Raw genomic sequence first — 20,863 nt, 5'->3', positions numbered from 1 at the left:
CCACAGATTGGTGAACATTAAATAACCTACCTCGCATTAACTCCCAACTCTAAATGCACACCTAATTCTAACTGGAAGCTTTTGGTGCTCTGAAATTTTCGGCACAAAGCAGGACACACACGGTCAGCAGGTAACAGAGGGGCCTTTCGCAGGCAAGTCGCGCTGCGCTGCTCCTTCGTGCAGCAGCTCCAGCAGACGCAATGAAGTCAGCACTTGTGTCTTCAGTTTTCACCTAAAACAGCTCATTCTGTACCAAGAATGGAGCGATAGGAGGGTAGGAATACGGTGTTGGTTTTGTATGTGGGAAAGCAGCACCTTGTGGTGGCTCCAGCCAAACCAAGCGTCCACGGGAGCACTCTGCTGCCAGGAGAGCCCATCCCAGCCTCCAACCCGGAGATGCTCAGAAACAGCAAAGCCCGGTAAGGATCCCGGAGCTCCCCCTCTTTGATCAAACTGCTCACTTCAGCTCTGCTGCTGCTGACCCCTCCCAGCCCACACTGACCTCTCACTGCACAACTTGTTTTTTTATAGCTCCATTTAAACACAGGAGAAGCCACACTTGCCCTCACAAACCAAGCACCTCTTCCAGTAGACAGGAGGAGTCCCAACGGCTGGCTTCCCCAGCAAACCAAAGTGATTTGTGAGCAGTTTAATGCCACTTTTTATGCTGCTATAAACTAGGTTTGCAGCGTGGTGACTTCGCAGGAGTGAAGCTGCCACAGCTCCCTTAGTGCTATGATGGCCATTACAGTGGTACTCCAAGCAATGACGTGGCTGCCATAAAGTTTAAATACTGCCTTCACCCCCCCCCCCTCCAGCGAGGAGCCAGTTTTTAAGTCCAAGAACTGCAGAAGGGGAGAAAGGAGAAAACCCACAGCCTCACAACAGCAGCCTGAGGAAGAGGGGGGTTCCTACACCCACTTGTAGCTGCTCCAGCCAAAACCCGTCCCCAGATCATAAAGGAAGCAAAGCCTCCTTGCACCCAAACCCCAGAAGCTCCAAAAAAGATCTCTGCTGTACCTGCAGAGCAGGCACTACAGTCTGCTAGCCATCAGAAACCAGATCCTGTTATATCTTTGCAACCTGGGCAAGTATCTCCAGCTCCCCACACCCTACCTGTGAGATGCATCCTACTGCTTTGTAAAATCATCGATAACGGGGTACAGTAGAAATGCTGGGAAGCAAGCAATGTTAGAAATTAGATTCAGCATGCTGGTTAGATTCAATTCAGTTTAAACATAAGTTCCTAAATTCTGATTTAATTCACGTTACAAAGCATGCTTCCAAGTTTACTTTCCCATGAGTTGCTTTAACTTATTTAAAATAAAACAAATACCTAGAAACTTTGAGAGGAATTTACCCTGAAATATTTCTGTCTGTGCCCAAGAGTCAGGTGAGATCAGATGTGCAGAAAAGCAGCAGCAGAGCGTGCAGGTTTTAAAAACACACAGCATGGCTCGGGAGCCAGCTGCTTTGTGGAGCCACGTGCTCAGGAATGAAAGACATGCCTTCTGAGGAGCTCAGCTCCAGGGATACTGCTCGCTTCACAGCACCCTCCTCGCTTTCCTAATGTGTAGACTCTTCTCCTGTGCTGGAAAGGAGCACTGACTACCATGGTGAAAGAATTAGTTAAGTAGGGAAAGCCAAGAGCTCAGCAGCTGTTGCTGCCAGCAGGTGACAGAAGGGATGTACAGAACGGGGCCCAGCCATGAATGGGCAGACGTACGAACTGTTGAGAGCCTCTCAGCCAGGTCTGGGCTGACCTGATGCGGCGTGGCCATCGGCCGAAGCCATTTCATTGATTTTCATGGGAGATTTACCAGGCTCCGAGGGATGAAAGCTTCTCTTGGCTTTCATGCAGCTGGTGGCTTTCTCCTGCATTTGGAGCAACAGAGACCTACCTTCCTTTTAAAGATACATGCAGTGGGGAAGGAGAAAGACAAGATATTGCGCACAGAAGCATGCTGTTACCGTGTACAGCAATGCCATTTCTCAGCATCCCTGTTACTACAAACACCTCCTGCCCCGAAATAGCAGGGGACAAGGCACAGAGCCCAAGCAGGCTGGTGCCACAGACCAGCACACGGGCACCAAAAACAGGAACAAGGGACCAAGGACCCAGCTTCAGAGTGGGAGAGGAGGCCACCGAGCATCACAGATACACCACTTCAGAGCATCCCTCCAGGTTTTCAGACACCAGGTAGCCTTCCCACAAAGCTGCAGAAGGGCACATCAGCCCTGCTTCCAGGTCAGTCGCTAACGGGAGCGACTGATCCTTGTGTCAGACCCATCACCATTAGGAAATCCGTGCTGGTTGGCTCCACATTGTGCATTTCTGTGCAGCTTGGAGCCACGCAGCACATCAGCTCAGGCACTGTGGGGGTACCTGGTGTCTGCAGCTGGCGTTCAGGGCATATCTCCCCTCCATTACGTGAGGATCTCTTGGGACGGAAGACACTGGCTCCTTAGGACACCACCACAAGGACTCAGGGCTTCAGCTGTCCCTAGGGAAGGACTCCTGTTTTGAGATACTCTGCCCTCTGGGAGGTCTTGTCCTAACCCCCTGGAGATGGCTCAGTGCTTCTGGATGGAGGCATTTCCTAGACTAAAGCCTGGCAGTGGGATGGGGTTCCCCCCCCCCATCCTGGTTTCTAAACCTCGTTGATTACTTGCCAATCCCTCCTTCAATCTTTATCTGCACACACTCACCCTTGATTGTCATTTCAGAGGATAGTAACTCCACAGCCCCACTGCATGAATAACAATATATCTTCCTTCATCGGCCTCAAATGTCACCTTTCCATTGCATTTTTACATCCCCTTTGTTGTTTCTCTATTGCCAAATGAGAAAGAGCATTTGGCCTTTCCTAGGCTGGTTATTATGGCATGTATTTTACTGACGTCCTTTCTCACTCAAATCCTTTCTAGGGCAGACAAGCTGCGGGGCAACCACCAGAGCAATGTACCGGCACGGATTTCAATCCATTCATTCCTTACCACAAACCACCTGACTACATACAGCACAGAATGAGCTAGAGCAGAGCTCCTTGGCGCACTGGCGTCCTGCCTGTGTCCATTATGGTGAATTATGCTTAGGAGATGCAGTATATGTTTTCCCCAGGCAAATCCATTACATCTATACGGGCTAGATCCATACAGCTGGAGCTACATTTACAGCTTGCACTAGGTGCTACGTACTGCGGGCTTCCATACCCCAAACTCATAAGCATGATTAAGAGAAGTCTGTCAAGAAAAAAGAGGGATAAAACACAAGACAGGCAAAAGAAAAGTAAGACCTTTTCCCACCCCCCAGATGGGGAACTGCTCTCCTGGTCTGCTCAAGAAGCTGCCACCCCCAGCACACACAGGGCTGGTGCCTGAGCCACCCGTGCAGGACGCACGGATCGATGCCCAGGAACAGCGCTAATCAATCTTTAACGGGAACAGCAGCCAGCTCGCCCCCTCACCAAACAGCCGCACACATTACTTGCCCTCGCTGCCAAACCTCTGATGGATTCACTAGAGACCACACTAATCAATTTTTATTTCTAATTAAACCGATACCTGCAGTGTGCTGGAGGAAGCACGGGCAGAAGGGACTGCCCTACATTGTGATCTTCTGGAAGGAGGCGGCGGGGGAAGATTTACACCACGTGGTCGGTCTTTGGGGTAAGCCAGAGATGAAAAAGGCAGTCTGCCATTCAGTGAGGACACCACTCCAGTTTGGGGTGCCAAATCTTCCCCCTCATTCATCTCTTCCCGCTCTTATGCGCCTTCACGGAGCTTCTGCTTCAAAGGTCAGGTCTCTGAGGACTCTAAGTAACGGACTGACTGGCTTGGCTGAATCACTCACCACAGTCCTGGCTGAAGAGCAACTCCAATTTCACTGTCACGGAATCTGCAGTTCCTTTTCCTCCTGCCAAAGGGCTCGCCTGGCTGGGGACCCCACTCGCCTTCACCTGCCTCGTTACAACAGCCCTGGGCTGGACAGAGGGCCCGGGCACCGCTCATTACACCCAGCACTCACTGCCGGCCACAGCTGGCCGGAGAGCCGGGCTCCACAGCACAGGCGGGCTTCGTACGGCCATACCCACAGCCAGGTTGGGGTGAGGGGGGACACCCTCCAGAAACCCCGATTTCCCTCCAGCAACAAGGAAGGGAGGCAGACAGTACAGCAAGCAAATCCCATCCTACAGCATCTTCGCTTGGAGCTTGCCAACATGGAGATCCTCCAACTCGTCTGCCTAAAATGAAGTGTTGGGGAAAAATAAAGGAACCTGAGAAGTAAATATTGCTGACAGGGAACGGGAACTGCAGCAGGCACGCATCTGCTGCGCTGAAAGAAGGCTGGCGTGTGATGCCTCAAAACCTCGTACAAAAAAAAAAAACAAAGGGGGGGAGCATTACTGGAGGGGTGGGAGAGCACCAGGTCCAGACGGGCTCAGCCTTGGCTGCCTGATGGTGCTCAGCAGCCAGATACAGGAACAACGACAGGGGTACACAAGAGCATGGCCGAGGCAGAGCTGAGCACAGAGGGAACAGCACAGCCGGGCAGCACGCTGGGCAGACGCCTTCGTGCTTCCACCTCTCCTCACAGCTGAGCTGCAATTGCATTTCCAAATGCTGGCTTAAGAATTTTAAATTCTTATTTGGGCAAGGAAGCAGGGATGGGTGGTCCATCTTGGAGGATATAACAACTAAGTCATCAGTTTGTAGAAGACTTTATCAAGCTGTAATAAACGCTTCTAAAAGGCACCCTCACCATCTTTCTCTCACAAGATAAAGCCAGAAGTCTGTATTAAAGTCCTGTGCACCTTCTTGCGTTCCTCCTGGCCTTCTGCCTTACATTGCCTCATTTCTTCAAGCCCCGGCCTTGAAGCTCTTCGAGAGCAAGATGACCTCTTCTTCCTGGTCACAGCGTCCTTCAGGGTTTTTTGGGAGACTAACTTTATGGCTCAGCAGACAAGAAGCCATAATAATGAGAAAACTCCCCACAAGAGGTACATAAAGACCTCGAGGAAAACATTAAGCAGGTCACAGACTTCAGCATCTCCAGTGTTGAGAGCAAAAGCAGGTAAGTTTTCAAGTCCATGGCGGACTGCCAAGTATTTGGCTGGGTGCACACACAGAGCAGTGAGGGCATCTCCTTGCAGCCGGTCAGTCTGGCCAACAATCGCTCATGTCACAGCAGCCCCGGACACGCAAGGGCTCGATCCACGCAGCAGGGACTGCTCTGCAGCAGTGGCGTCTCTGGCATTGTCACAGAGGTGAGAAGTGGTGCTGCGCTTGGCCAGATAAAGAAGTGGTGTGGACATGGTCACTGAAACACCCACAGGAAGGCTGGACCAAGGGGTGCCAGCACACAAAATGGGGGAGCGCCCCCAATAGCTATTTGAAACTCCAAGCAAAGAGAGTCCTTGCGCCGTGCAGTCACCTACAGCAGCTCAAAGCAGTCTCGAAGCACCACTCTCTATTTCCGCTCTGAAACCTTACCACCAGATGCGAGCAGCTGGCTGCAAACTCTCACAATAGGGGAAAAACTACCTTGAGAGGTTTTTTTGGTGCTTAAATTGTGTTTCGCTCCCCACCAGAAAGCAAGCAAACCACCCTGAGAACCGAACAAGCTGTTGCTAAGCTGCTTGCAAGGATTTATTCCAAGCTTTGCGGGACAGCTTATTTCAGCGCTCAGGTGCGAGCGCCTCCTTTTCGCGTGTTCGCAATGCAGAGATTTGTGCTGCTGGAAGCTGCATCCACTGCAGAGGCAGCACTTGGGAGCAGTTTGGAGATGCTTTACTATTCTCTTTCTTCTTGTGTTGTTTTTTTTTTTTTTTTTGGTGGGATTTCTGTTTTGCCTGAGACAGCCTATGCATACAGACACAGCAAAATGACTGCTTCAAAAGGCTTCTTGCTTTCTTGCTGTAGTATTCAGGGTGGAGGTAAGCGGAGCTGGGTACCCACAGAAAATACACCCACCTGGCCTCACATCCTTTCCCTTGGTTCAACTTCCAAGCACAAGCCCTTTTCCAGAGCTCCCAATTCCCACTGACAACCTATCTCCTCTAAGAGCACTTTGTCATTCCTCCTCCAGGTGCCCCAGCTCTCTGACCATGGCATTTTTACCTGGAACAGCTTCTGGTCATATGCAAGGGGAGCTGCCCCAGCTCCTCCGCTCCTCTCCTGTCCACAGCGTCTTCCTCTTCACCAGTGCTGGATTTTATCCCTCTCGTGTAAACAACTGCAACACCCAAGCAAGCAGCGACATCCCTGCAGGAATCCCGCTGCTACGTTCCCATTCCCTCCTCCCAAAGGCTGGGGAAGCACAGGGCATTTCCTCCTCAACGCTACAGCCCAAGGGGCAGCTGCAGTTTGTGAGCAGCGCTTGCATGCAGGGAGATATCCAGGAGTTAAGGCATTCCTGGGCGTGCAGCAGGATCAAACAGTTTTGCCTCTTGAGCTAGAAATTGCGGTGACAACCATCACCGCTGCTGGAAAAGAGGATTTCAGGATCACTGTTGGAGAGCTGCCTGCGCCCACACAGGCAACGCAGGGCCCCCACCAGCGTCGCATCTTTGGAATGAAGCTGGCAGGAGACCCGTGCTGCTCACACAAGTGCTTTAACATGAGCAAACGTCAGGGTTTGCACCCTGCCATCCAGTACTGAAAGGAAAGCAACAGGCTCCCGGATGACTTGATGGCCTGGGAAGAAGGAACGTGTTCAGCTCTGCAGGGAATTTGCAGGACTGCAGCCCAAATAACGCAGGTTTTTAGATCTGAAACACTTCTGCCCGAAGACAAAACCAAAAGCCCCTTGTTCTGTGCCACAGACACTCGTATTCCAGGGGCTTTATGGAAGGGGGAACTCAGCTAGCGGTGCCTTCAGGCTTCTGGATGCTCACCCTGCCCTTCGGGAGCGTTGCTTCCCCTGCCCCGCTTCAGCTTCACCCCTAACCACAGGCTCTCAAAACTGAATTTGAGACTCTGTAACACTAAGGCGGTGGAAATTCATTAGAGAAAGGGAAAAGCACTGGAAACAGCTGATAAAGCAGACAGGCTGTCCGGGCCAGCAGGAGGGGCTCGTTGCAGCTGCTGGAGTAATTCCACGTCATGGGGACTTCAGGGCAAGCTGGGGGAGAAGTTGGAGCAGCATTTGCAGAAATGCCCAGGAAGCTTTAAACACCAAAGAAAAAAAGCCCAAAAGCCATATTCCCGGTCATGCGTCTCAAACCCTTGCTTGCTGGGGCTGCCAGGCTGGGGCAGGCTGAAGCAAGCAGGACACCGAGCTCCCACCCTTCTGGGAGACGCAGCACGGCGGCTCGCAGGGAACTGGTGAACAGCAACAGACGCTCGCTGCCAAAAAACCACAAGGAACCAAGGACAGACCACCCTGGCAGCATCTTCACCACCACTCCTTCTGTCCGTAGGAATAGGAGCATAGAGATAGAGGGACCCAGCATTGCTTTGCACGTTGCCATTGCCCTCCATTTAATCACAGTGCAGCCAATAAATTTGCTACTGATGGCAGCGAGATTGCCCATACATCAGGCACAGCAGACAAGGAGACAGTCTTTCATTCAAGTGACAGCCATCTTCCGTAAATGCAGGTGTCTGCAGGCAAGGATTTTTAGCAGACACATCCACATGCAATGGAAAAAAACTACTGATTCTTACTTCCAGCCATGCAGTACTTGGACAGCTTCAGAAAACCTGTCCTCGTGGAGCTCAGTTACCGTTGGGGCAGGCATTTCTTCAATACCTCTGATTTTGTACCAATCGCACGTAGCAGCTACTGCATCCTCCTGGGAACAAATGAGTTGACTTTTTTCCAAGGAAGGCATTTTTGTTGAGAAGTATTTCCTCTCAAAAAGAACAAAAAGCACAACTGTCTCTGCTTTCTATTTGGCAATTCAAAAAACATACCGAAAGCCAAGTTTCTCCCATAGAAATTAATATTAAAAGCACATTTTTTTTTGTATCAACACAGCAGAACAGTGCACAAGTGTGGCTAGCAGGAATTAGGATTAAATGTGTTCTTAAGTAGACCATTGGTGGGGTAAGATGGGAAACAGATCATTTATACCATTACAAATAGCACAAAAGAAATACTAAGGTCTTCTATAACAAATTGTTTCATTAAAAAAAAATATTAATAGGAAAAAAGGTCAACAGCCAAGCCAATAAGAAAATCACTACACTGCTCCAACACCTTGATTTGAGGCAGCAGATATCGTGTTCCTAAGTTAAGAGGTGAGCTTTTGACTGACAAACATCAGCCTCCAGGCCTGAACCCGCGGGACTGGAAACATGGGGAAGGGAGTCCCAGGACACCCATGGAGGAGGGCAGGGAGGCACAGACAGCTTGGGTTTTAGTTTAAGGCATTAAAGTTCCAAGATTTGCCTCCATTTGATTGGTGCGAGGCTAAGCAACACAGAAGTACTTTCTCCTTTCAACCCTCCCACTCCAAACCCTAGCGAATACCAGGGAGCACACTGGAAGCCCCGATTCACACTTGTGGATAGAGTTTGGTCCTTGTACCCTTGACCCATCCACTTGTTGCTTTTCCCACGAAGTCATGGGAATCGGTACATTTTTCTGAAGGTGTCTCAAGAGGTCCTCAAGCCCGTGCTTTCCCATTGATGTTCTTGTAACAGCTTACAGCACGGTGCCACCTTGAACGTGCCGTGAGCGTATTCCCCTTCCCTTCAACAGGCCATTAACAGAGGGGTTGACCCATAGCAGACCCGTGAGAGGTACCCTGGAGCCGAACAACAAGTCACTCTCAAGCAAGCCCAAGACCAGTTCTCCTGCCACCACAAAAGTTTCCTCCATCCCTTATTTCCATAATTTGCCTTCCCTAACTCTTCAAAGGAGGTAAAAGAAATTAAAGCAAGAGTGAGCTCACGCTGGGGGAGAATGCTTCTGGTAATTTATAATCTCAGTTTTGTTGTTAGCGAATTTGCCAATATTTTATATATAACCTTATCTGAGCACCTCCACAGCAGAGCTTCATAAAAACACTGAAAGATAACAATCGTAAAATTTTGAAAACATAAATTACAGACCCATAATGGGAGGTTTAAGTCTCCTATTCACTTGGAAAAAGAAGAGAAGCTGTAAATTAGAAGAAATACAAGCTCCAGAAGAAAACGTCTGCGCTAGATCTCACTTTATAAACCCAGAATAAATTTCCATTTTAGACAGGGGCAGATCTGTTTACTTATTTTCCTGAATAACATATGCCACAGAATAGATCGATCTAGAGCCTGATATATTATTTCTTCATGTGCCTTTCAAGGATGGCAAGGGGAACGTAATTAAAATTAACTCCAAGGCCAAGCTATAAAGCACCAACATACCAATGCACTGGAAGCTGCACCACAGGCATTTTGCCAAGAGCAGGGATAGCCACTTCACAACAGCTCCCGGCAAACAAATACAAGGATCCAGGTTCCTCGGCCTCATTCAGCTGAGCCCTACTAGGAATCCCCTTCTCATCTCTACCTGGACCTCTAAAGCCAAGGGCTCCAAAGCCATCACTCCTTAGCTCGTGTAGAAATTCGTTGTCTTGAAACGCAAATAGTTTTAAAGCAGCGGAATAGTTTAACCTTCCGATGTGTAGAAAGAAAAAGTCATTATTTCATAGTGATCAGAGGTGTCTGAGGTGCTTCAGAGAGCAGACAGAAAGGCACAATCCCTATAGACCTTACAATCCAATTAACTTAATTAACCATGTTATTTCCCTAGTTCCTGGTAACTCCTTAAATCAATGAACTAAGACTTAATGGTGAAGTACGTAACTAGGAGCTTTATTGATCATATCTGCACACAACTCCGAGCAAATTCCCAAAGTCATGGCCTGGCATAAAGCCTATAGAAGATGCTTTGGTAGCAGACCTTCACTTGATTTTCCAAAGCCTTGTGCAGGTACTGAAGACAGGAAAGCAATCAGGATGTGAGGACTGAAATTTTAATAGCGAGAGAGTAAATAAGCATGGGCTTGGTGTTAATCCACACTACGAGCAGCAAAAGAATCATTACATTATTCTTCAATTTTAAATCCAAGTTTTGCTTTGTTCATCACCTCTCATTAAGAAGAGGGGTCCTGGAGCATTCTGCAAATTAATAAAGAAGCCCAACCTGTTCCCTGTTCCCTCCCACACCTCCTGCAGACACCTGAAGCCCAGAACCTGCAAGCAGCTCCTCAGCCTGGGCAGGGAGGAGCAGAGGCCAGGCACCAGCCTGCAGAGAAGAAAAGCTACAGGGAATTCACCTACAGCATAATTCAGACTTCACTACAACAAAAGCTCCCTAATGGCAGCCCCACTGCTCAGCACCAGCCACCCCATCCATCACTGCCAGGTCTCCTCAGCAAGAGCACAGCATCTGAGACTGGCAGGCCAGCGACATGTGCAGAGAAATCCACCTGAGAAGCAGGTACTGGATGTGACGGAGGGCAGCGTGCATGGGACAGCAAGCAGCGGGGTACAGGCTTGGCACAGCCATGTAAAACTCACCCACGGCCAGTTCAAGAGCCCAGAGCTGGACAAAGCTGCTTGTAGGGATAACGAAGAGAATAAGTCACATCAAACATACATAAACTGCAATGTAACCTGGAGCTGCAGGCCCATGGGGAAAGAGCAAAGGTGCAAAAGTGTGTTAGCAAACAGAAACGACCCCAAGTGCATCCCAATGTGCGGAGGAAGAAATCAGTATGAACATCGCATCCCTCCCAGCAAGTAACATGAACGTATAACAATTTCAGCTGCATTATTATTCTTATTGTAACAGAGATATCCGGACTAATAATGATCAGACAACCTGAATTACACTGCATATAAAAACCAAAAATGTATTAATGATATGTACTCCCTCTTCACCCATAAAGATGATCCTGCTCAGAACAGCGATCACACAGGGGGCAGAGCAATGGCAGGCATGAGGGGCCCCCTTCATGCCCTTTCCCCAGCTCTTCCCCAAGATGACCCACCGCCAGCTCCTAGTGATGCTGAGAGGAGGCTGTTCCTTTTCCAACAGGTCAGTGACTCACCATGTTAATTCACTTCCCTCCACTAAAAATCAATCAGCTCCTGAAATTGGATTATCCCCGGTGATTGGGGTTTTAACAACTCTCTCGCAGGGAAAGCAGCCCCCAGGGGTCCCTGCCAGTGCTGGGTCACCACCTCAGGCCTGGAGGACTGACATGCTCTTAGTGAGAAGCAGCCACCTCCTGGGAAGAGGACATCTTTCCACAAAGGAGCTTGTGATATAGAGCAAATCTGTGTGTCCATCTCTGCCTGCAGAGAAATGGGAACGCTGTAGGCCAGAAGAGCTGCACGGCCCAGTAGATGGGCCCGGCCATAATACAGTCTGACAAACCACCTCCATTCTTTTTCTTACTTACCTGCATAAATGAGTTCTCCTGCTCCCCCTGCTCATTCCCAAGTCATTCTCCTGTTGGTTTAATTTGCCTGAGGTTTGATGAGTCCAAGGCTGGGCCAGCCCTCTGTACGCGGTACCTCTTGCACAGCTAACGGTGACTTTGGGCCTACTTCGGGCCTGTGGGAAGCAGCGCTGCCCTGCAGCCGCTTCACCCCAGATCTGGATTCACACCAACACACCTGCACGCATCCATACGCGCAGAAAGTTCCTCTGCTGTTTTAAAATACTGCTGAGGCCACCACCGCCTGCCCCTGTGATGCAAGGGGTGCTTTGCCAGCAGTTCTCCCTCACACCCTGCTGAAAACATCCTCCCTTCTACACGGGGCGGGGTCGAGGCATGCCTGTCAAGGGGAAACCCGAGCACAAGGGATCTCCCCCCAGTGTCATTTCATGCTGCTGAAGGCACTTCCAGCCTGAAGCTGGCTGCTTGCGAGCTGGATTCCTGCAGGAAGCTCACAGCACAGGGCGACAAGAGGCAAAACACTCCCCCCCCCACCCCCCGCTCCACCTCTGCACCCCACAGACACCCAACCCGCGCTGCAGCCCGCAATTAAACATCACAGTGGGATTTTGCAGGAGGGAAAAGAGGCACAGAAAAACAGCACCTGGAGGACCGAACTCTCACTAGGCCAGCCAGCAGCAAGGCAAGGAAGTGTGGTCAGGACTCTGCACCCTGACGCCCTGCTGGGAAGCCCCTGGCAGCGGTCAGGGAAGCAGATGGGCAGCAGAGGACGGCACTCCCTGGCCCAGAGCCACCTTTTCTCTTAATTATTTAGCTGCAGAAACTGGATCGCATTCATCACAGCATTGCCTGTCACCAAATTACTCCTGGGCAGCCCCAAAGCACAGGGGCTGACAGGGACAGAGCAGTCGGAGCAGCCCAGGGTTCGCAGAGCTGGGGGCACATGGGCACCGTGCTGCCTGGCCCCAGGCAAGGGGACATCACAGCCAGCAAGCCTTACCTGGCCCCAGGCCCTGGAGACCAGCGGTCACAGCCTGGTTTGCTGAGTTTTGCTTTCCAGCCCCCAGTCCACTCATTAAGAAGCCCTCCTGTGAGCACAGTGACAGTAAAGGACTACAAGAACACAAAGAACGTGCTAAAAAAGCCAATTACCGTGGCTATCCCAAATAAAACAACCCAGAAACCATCTCCATGCACAAGCAAACACCCTAGGCAGGTGGCAGCAAGAGGGAAGCAAAATAAATACAATTTATACCGCAAGAAAGACAGATCAGTTTTGTGCTAGGTTTGAAGCATGGTCTCCAGTGGCTGGGCAAGCAGCACAAGTGGCAGGATGAGTCTTGAGGCTCCTCAGAGGCAGCTGGCCTGGGAGTGCAGCCAGACCTATATGGCCCAAGCAGCATCTCTCCTGCCTCAGATGGAGGTTAGATACCTGGGATGTTTGCAGCACAAACTGCTGCTGTGCAGGGAACTTCGCACCCACTCAAACAGAATTTGAGTACTGCAGCTGTGCTCTGCAATAGATGTGCAATACTGTGCCAGAAGTGATGTTTTCTACATCATTTTGGTCATTTTTCCAAGAGTTTGTCACAGCTGCTGTAACTCCAACCGTAAAGATACTAAGCAGAGAAGCACAGCCATGAAGTTACACTCAGTGACTGCACTTTGATATTTGTTTTGAACACCAGACAGACCCTTTCTCAAGGCAGGCATTACATTACCCACGCTTTATGGACACGAAGACAGGGACGCACCAAGCTCAGCAGACCAGGCTGCCTTTCCAAGCTGCACAGAGCTCCCCTGTCCCATTAATTTCAGCTGGCAGAAAAATCCCCCCCTACCTGAGAAATCAAGCAGTAACTCTGTTCCAGGCCACGTGCTTTGCAGAAAGCAAAGCTAGCCTTGGGACCAGAGCCCTGCAGCCCGGTCCCCAGCCAAATCTGGGGAGGACCACAGCAGCTATTCAATGCAACAAGAAGTTCAGATGGGATGTAAAGGACACAGTAAGTAAGGGCATAGCCACAGCATTGACACCTCATGCCATGAGACTGGCAGCCTCCCTGGACTTTGCTTTCCTTGGAAGCCACCGAGATGCAGCACACCAGCCTCCGGCCCCGTACAGGGACGCAGCCCAAAGAGGTTATTTGCCAGCACCTCCCAAACCACCAAAAAGAAGTCTCCAAAACTTGTGGCTTCTGTGTGAATGAACAGTTTAAGCCTTCTCATTAGCCAAAAGCCATTTGCAAGTGTTATTTAAAAACAAATAAATAGCTTGGTGTTCTAGCCTCTTATTCTCATTCACTGTTCAGCAACTGGTACTGATTTCTGCATTGCAGAGTTAAAGCTGCTCTTGTCTTGCTGCTAAACAGCTCTGCCACTGGTCTTCTGCTCATTTTTCCTGGAACTGAGCATTAAGATTTGTTCCTCTCCACTCCCCATTCCCTCTAATCAAATGAGAAAAACTTCCTTTTTTTTTTTTAAAAGGAAAAAACCTCATGCACTTCCCAAGGGAGAAGGGGACTGAGAGCACTGCAGTGCTGCTCCCAGCTTCACGCAGATCTACCTGCCCTCTCATTACAAGGAAGGGAGGTTCACAAGTTCTGGTATTTTCTTTTCTTGGGATATAACCATGGCTCCTGACCTCAGGTGAAAATAAGCAGAACAACATTTAATCTAGATATGAAAAAAATATTTCCATTAGTACCCTCTGTTCAGGATTAACACACACCGAGGCAAGCTGCTACAAATATTTAGCTAAGTTTGTTCCACTGTGACAGCCCCAAATTTCCTTGAATCCCCAGTAGCCAAAAGCAGTTGATCTGGGCAAGCTGTTTTCCTAAGCCAGCCCCCACACCTGGAAAAGGCACAGAAGGGTCTGAATCTGCAGCATTAAAGCACATTGGTACCAAGAGAGCAACTCAGCATCACTAATTTCTCTAAAACTGTCTCGCTGCCTGATGTTTGCTTTACCTTATTTTTCTGTTTATTTCTTCCCATTTCGTTTGTTGCTAAAGCTTCAAGGCCTCTGCTACAGGGGGATGGAAATGATGAGCATCCCCCAAGTCTACGCCCTGACCCTGTGGTGACTGCTCCTGTCAAAGTGGGGCCAAAGGCAAGATGCAGGCACCCTGTGCTGCGCTCTGTATGATCACCTAAAATTTGCTCCACCACCAGATTATTTTTATTTTTTGAATGGAAGACAGGAGTCATAAAAAATTCCAAGGCCAGCAGCCGCCTCATCCCACAGGGCCCAGTCCCAAGCTTGACGCCACCCTCACATCTTGCAGCAGCTCCCCTTTGGGGCTGTGAGGCCACACTCAGGTGCCGGCCTGGAGCTTTATTTCTCTGCACAGATGAACAGAAGTGTCCCCAAGATAACTAGCACCGTCACATCTGCACCTGTAATCCAAATAAATATTCACAATAGCCTCCAACTCTGGCAACAACGCAGCAGCCAAGGTTAATACAACTGCCAAAACGAAAGCTCCATAATGCCTTGTTCGCAGTGGAAATAAAGTTGTTAAACACAGAACATGCATTACTTCACAGACCAACATTCAACAACTTGAAGAGTTTAGAACCGGATTTATTTTGCAGCTTCCACAAGAGGTTTCTACATGTCAGATGGGAGCTGTTTAACTGGCAGGGCCACCGACACCCCTCCTTAAACACACAGATTAGACATGGACCTAACCACATCCTGATGCACAGCGTTTCCTTGATCTCAGACAGCAAGTGGTAGCCCCTTCTCCTTAAATCCAGAGTGGTCTCCAGGCAAAATACCTGAAGCTGTCAGAGGAAAGTGTGTTTGAATGAGTTAATTTCCCAGAGGAAGGCAGCACTGCCAGCACTCAATGGAATCAGCAAATTTTGCCGGAGCCCAAAAAAACAATCCTGCTTCAAAAGTAGAAGCCAGTAATTACTAGGTGCCAAGTTCATCTAACGTTAATGAGGGGGGAGAGTTGGTAGCAGGGAAATCACCATAATTCTATAATTCATTTGTTTGTGTTACTTTATTTGAATTTCTGCGTCTTCCAAATACAAATAAATATACCGGAGAAAAGAGGAAGGGTAAGTCTTTCCCTTGAATGGAAACCGGAAAACAAGCAAAGCAAGCCACCTGCCTCCTAGGTGTGCCATACATCTCCTTTTAACTTGAGCAAGTCAAGTTATCTTCATCTCAACACAACTCAAGAGCATCAGGGAACCTCTGGGCCAGCAGCTGCAAGCAGCTCAAGCCAGGAACTGTTTCAAACACCAGGGCTGCTTCCTGGGAAAGGCCCATGTGCTCTTCCACTAAGCTTGGCATGAGCCCACAGCAACACCAACAGGCCTGAAGAACAACAGGCATGGCCTGAGTCCAGACAGACCTGGCAACTCTTCTCAGTCTGCGATGCTCCTGGCTCCCCCGAGTCACAGCTTCCATCAAGGGCTTCAGTTTCCTGAAAGGTTCCCCCACACCTCCCCTTCCAAAGGGAGAAGGTGCCAAACCCCTGCAGCTGATGCACTTGCTCAGCACTGAGCATCGCCACTCACTGCTAATAAGGCGACCCCTTTGCAAGGAGCCCGACGGAGCATAATGGCTTCAGAGACAGAGAGCAGAACTGCACCATGCCCCTACAGCTTCATACAGCTGAACTCTGCCAACAGGTTCGCATTCAGGTTGTAAGATCTGGCAGGCCACTTAAAAACAAAACAAGAAAAAAAAATAATCTGTCTTTAACCAAATTCCAAGGGAGCTTTGAAATCATTCCGTAAAACCCTAGCGGCTTCATCCCTACTCAGCTGAGCAGGACTTTTCGATCAGAGCTGGATTTTACAGCTGCTGAAGTGCAGGATCAAAAGCAGCAGCGCGAATTCAGCGCAGCGCGACGGTGCGACAGCCAGCGAGGAGGGAGCAGGCAAGCACAGCCCTCGGGTGTATTACTCCCTCACTTGACGGGCACCAAATCCACATCAACATATTAATGAACGAGAAAGACCCCATCAAAGTCTAGCAGGATTTGCTCTGGCTGTCCCATCAGTTTGATGAATGAACATTATCCCTTAAGCATTACCACCGCAGCCTTCAAGCAATCCTAATTCCCCTCCATACTTCACTCGAGGGTCAGAACCTCTCTTCTTACATTTTATTTAAAAGCAGTGGCCTGGATAATTAGTATTACCAAAAAACAGCAGCCCATAAATTCCTGAGCAGTGTGTGCGTGCAGGTCCTTGTTTCTGACAGAGCTTGGATGCACGGTAAAAGCACCACACGCAGGAATACGTTCATACACCGCGTTCAGCACAGACCTAACAGCCCTTCAGCTGCACAACAGTCAAATTGCACGCTAAGTGACAGCCACGGAGCTGAATTTCTTCACTGAAAATTAAGTGCCTGTACAATAGATCATGTTATTGGAGGTCTGGACAAAAGGACTCTGCAGGGCAAGGCGTTAAAGCTGAACAGACTCCACCTGGCACTGAAAGATGGTTCTAAGACAACTTGATAAATTCAGAAACTCCCTTCTGAATGACTGAGTTACTTCTGATGTGGCAAGCACAAGAGCAAACACCTCATTTTAAGCAGCGGAGTATTCCGACTGATTTCAAATTACACACACCACAGTCTGCAAGATCAAAACGTTCATGGATAAGTGAACAAAAGACGATTCACATGATTTTTACTGATAGTGTGCTTTAGTTATTCTACACATCACATGTGCATCCCGAACACCACGGGGCTGTGTGAAAGATCGCCTCATTTTCTGCTAATTGTGCAGAAACGCACAATTTCTATCTTCATCTTTTTGGGATGTTTCTCCTTATGTCTGTGATTAAGTAAAAAATATAAAAAAAGAAACCCCTCTCCAGTGATAACCAGTTTCACAGCTACGGAGCTAAACACCCCGGTACGCTGCTCCGAGGACAGAGCCTAACGCTGATGTTCAGAGCCCAGCTGTTATAAACCTCCTCGAGACAGATCGCTGTGATATTTTTACCTTCCCGTTATAAAAAATTAAACGGCCCTGCCAAAACCGTGAAATATCACCCCCCTCCTAAATTTTCCCCAGGGTCCCCCTCCTGCCAAACTGCACCCGCAAGCGAGCTGAGGCAGGTGAGGGAGAGAGATTTCTCAACCCTTTTCGCTTCGTCGCCTTCACCCCGCAAATCAGCCCGCACCGCGAAGGATCGCCCCTTCCCCACGCGCCGCGGGACACCTCTGCCCGTGGTGCCACGGCTGCACAGCAGCACCGTGCCCCTATATGCTCCTACAGCTGTTTCCAAGGTAACCAGCGCAGAGCCATATACAAGGGAAAGGAGAAAACAGCAGCCACGCAGCCCTGCGATATTCCCACTTTTCGGAGCAGGTCGGAGTTGCCGCCTTCCCTCCCTCCCTCCCAGCTGCCCTATGTGATTCAGGCAGGGGGTGGGTAACTCGCTTCAGGTTTTGCAATCCCAGTACATCAGCCTTTCTTAAGGATATATATAATTTAAATGGATAAGGCGTCATATTGGGGTTTTTAAGGTGCAAGTCAAATTTTCCGGTTCTACTGCAGAAAACCATCTGGGGGAGGCCGGGAAATTATACCAACCACCTAAATTTACACCCAAATCCTGTATTCCCTCCCAGTCAAAGTAGAAAGGTGCCTCAGGTTTAGCAGAGGGTGCCTGCCCACCTCCGAGCCCCGTGTTACACGAGGCTATGCACCTAGGTAGCGCCCACATCCCTCAGCTAGGAGGGCCATCTCTCTGCAGAGTTTCCTCACCCACTCAGATATGCCAAAATCCCCACAGATTTTCCCACCTGCCCACATTTGTGCGCTCTCCCAAAGCAGCAGTTAGCCCTTGCCAGTGAAAGCCTGGGAGGAACAAGGATACGGTCCGCATCTCGAGGTCCTCACGAAGAGGAGAGCAGCAGGAGGGGAAAAGCCAGGATGGGGAGGGCCCTGGCATGGCCAGCAAGTCACCTCAAAAAGAGAAGACAGCCGTCAAGGAGCAAAAATCAGCACCAAGTCTGGCTGCAGAGCTCTGCATAGGCAGAGCTGCGTGGCTGTGCGCTCTAACCTCTGCTCCCATGCCCCAGGCCCACCAACAGCCCCATGGTTACAGAGTCCGACAGAGTCAGCCCCCCGAGCTGCAAGTAATAGTGCCATGACTGAGACAGGCTGGAGGGAATACATTTTCCATCAGGAATTTCCAAGCCATTAACATTGATTTTTTTTTTTCCCTCCCCAACATTAATCAGAATAGTAGCACATCCCATGCACAGCCCTCGTCTGATGAGGAACACAGACGTGTTAAAGAACGCAGCATTTCTGCACCCTGCTCAGGAGTCACCCCTTTTTCCCCATGGAAAGGAAGTTTTAAGGCAAAACACGCATAAGAAAATCACCGTGGGTGGTGTTTTTAAATGGCAATCATCCTCCAGCACAGCTCACGTACATCTTGCATTTTCCTAAGTGACTTACCACGGCTGACCTTTTGGATACCAACTGTGATTAATGAAGCTTCCAACCCAGCACTGAATGGCTGCAAATTGCAAGAGATGCTCATCACATTAACATTCAGTACCCAAAACGTACCGCTCTCCTCATCACAGATGTGCTCCCACTGAACACCGGGACGTTTGCTCTGGGAGTTTATGTACCGCAGCCCTCAGAGAAAACGGACACGTCAATAGGACAGAGAACACGCGTGGGGAAAAGCGAGCTCCCAGCTTAACTGCTGGAAACAAAGTTAACCACATCTGCATAGGCACCAAGATGCCAATAAGGCAGACGTAAATTGTTTTGAATAAGGAGAAATTCTGCCTTCCAGTTTGTCAGAGACTGCTTGGAGGTTGGTTTGGGAAATCTAAGCCCAGATGGAGCCCTGTAGAGATGTCCTGGCGTTGTTGAATACAACACGATGAGAAACTGTCTCTGGAGCCCAGTTAAAGCCCATCCCGTGCCTGCTAACACCGCGGTGCTACAAGAGCATTACCGAGTAACTTCTCCATTACCCCAGCTGAGCCTCGTTCTGCAATACAAGCATGGGACTGGTTGCCTTGGGGAAAGAGGAAAGAAGTTCCCTGAAAACTCAGTACATCCTTTAGCAGACACACACCTCCTCCCCTACACAAGATTTACTCCTCCAGAAAAAAAAAAAAACTGTGCTTAACTAAGCAGTAAGTTGCAAAGACAAACTACTCAAGCCACCCAGAGAAATAAATGCAACGCCACCGTTGAAAAGTGCCCAACATCCCTGAAGGGATGCGAGGTGGAGATCAGTACACCAGGCACAGACTTGCTGCAGTGCTGGGATGAGGTCAGAGCCAGGGAGGATGAGGAGGAAATACTTTCCATAAAGCCAGAATATACACACGAAGCCTCAGGGAAAGTAACACAGCAAACCCCCCTCGGCTGGGCAGCCTGGGCTCTCTGCTCTAAGTGTTCTTTAGGGCCCCCAAAGCCATCCCTGGTCCGGCAGTGCAGGAGCATCCCCCTCAGCTGCAGCAGGGCAGCGTTACGAAGCACTGCACCATGCCAGGGCAGCACTCACACAGGCAGGTCTTGGCGTGGGGAACGGGATGGATTTTCCCTTACATAAGACAAGACCCCCGATTTTTGGCAGCACTGTCTTTTGGGGGGTGGAAGCCGTGGTCCCAGAGGGGCCAAACATCAGAAATAAATGGTGTTCTCCCAAGCAGCGGCACCAGCAATACGGGGCAGCTGAACGATTGAGTCCTGGCGCCTCGCAAGGCACCTAGCAGCACAATTTTCCTTCTTGCTTACTAACCAACAGGACCGGAGAATTCCCTGATTTGTGCATTACTCACACCAAATGGTGCAACGGGCTGCTGCTTCGGATATTTGGTAAGCCTGCTCGCCACAGCAGGCAGCCAGGGAAGGGATGCGAAGGAAAAAACTCAACTCGCTGTTAACCACTTGCGGCAAAGCAGCTGAGGTCAAAAAAACCTGAGATTAATAAATCCCCCCTTGCTTCTGCTCATGCCAGCTGGGCTCCTGCACCTGAGCCTCATGAGAGCACAACAGAGGAGCACTTCGTTGCCCAGGATAAACTTTCCCCACCGCTGCCACCCTGCCCACCTCCAAACCCCGGAGCCGGTGCGCCAGGCTCCCCGGCGCTGTGCCACCTCGCGGATGCCTTCTCCCGACTTCCAGGAGCTCGGGTGCGGCGGTAATTTAACATCGCGCTCCCGAGCACGTAAACAAAATCACTCCCGGTCCCTGCGAGCAACAGCGAGCGGCACAATAGGAGCTGCTCCCGCATCGCGCCCTCGGTGCGACCGGCGAGCCCCGCCAGCCCCATTTCGGAGCCGGGTGCCGGGGAGAGGCGCCGGCTGCAGGCAGGAGCAGCAGCGGCTTTAGCAAGTTGGAGCTTCCAGCCCCCCGAGCACCCACCGGGGACGGGGCAGCCGGGTCCCCATCCCGCAGGTGGTGGGAGCAAGCCCAAGGTCTCACCCCCCCCCCCCCCCTTCC

At 50.1% G+C, this 20,863-nt stretch overlaps 1 protein-coding gene across 8 annotated transcripts in view; it reads right to left on the bottom strand.

Annotated features, from left to right (window-relative positions):
* Nucleotides 1-20,863, bottom strand: part of GRIP2 (glutamate receptor interacting protein 2) — a 255,299-nt gene that overhangs the window by 224,897 nt on the left and 9,539 nt on the right. Inside the window, exon 1 of one of the 8 annotated variants that reach the window (XM_080606885.1) lies at nt 11,400-20,854. The exons of the other annotated variants lie outside the window; for them this stretch is intronic. The gene's annotated coding sequence lies outside the window, so the exon portion shown is untranslated. Of the gene's footprint in view, nt 1-11,399; nt 20,855-20,863 lie in introns of those variants that run through there. 8 annotated transcript variants of the gene reach the window in all.

Source organism: Anser brachyrhynchus, assembly GCF_964034855.1.
Source record: "Anser brachyrhynchus genome assembly, chromosome: 10".
Taxonomy (NCBI): domain Eukaryota; kingdom Metazoa; phylum Chordata; class Aves; order Anseriformes; family Anatidae; genus Anser; species Anser brachyrhynchus.
Note: the sequence above shows the minus strand (reverse complement) of the source record. Positions and strands in the feature narration are given on the sequence as shown.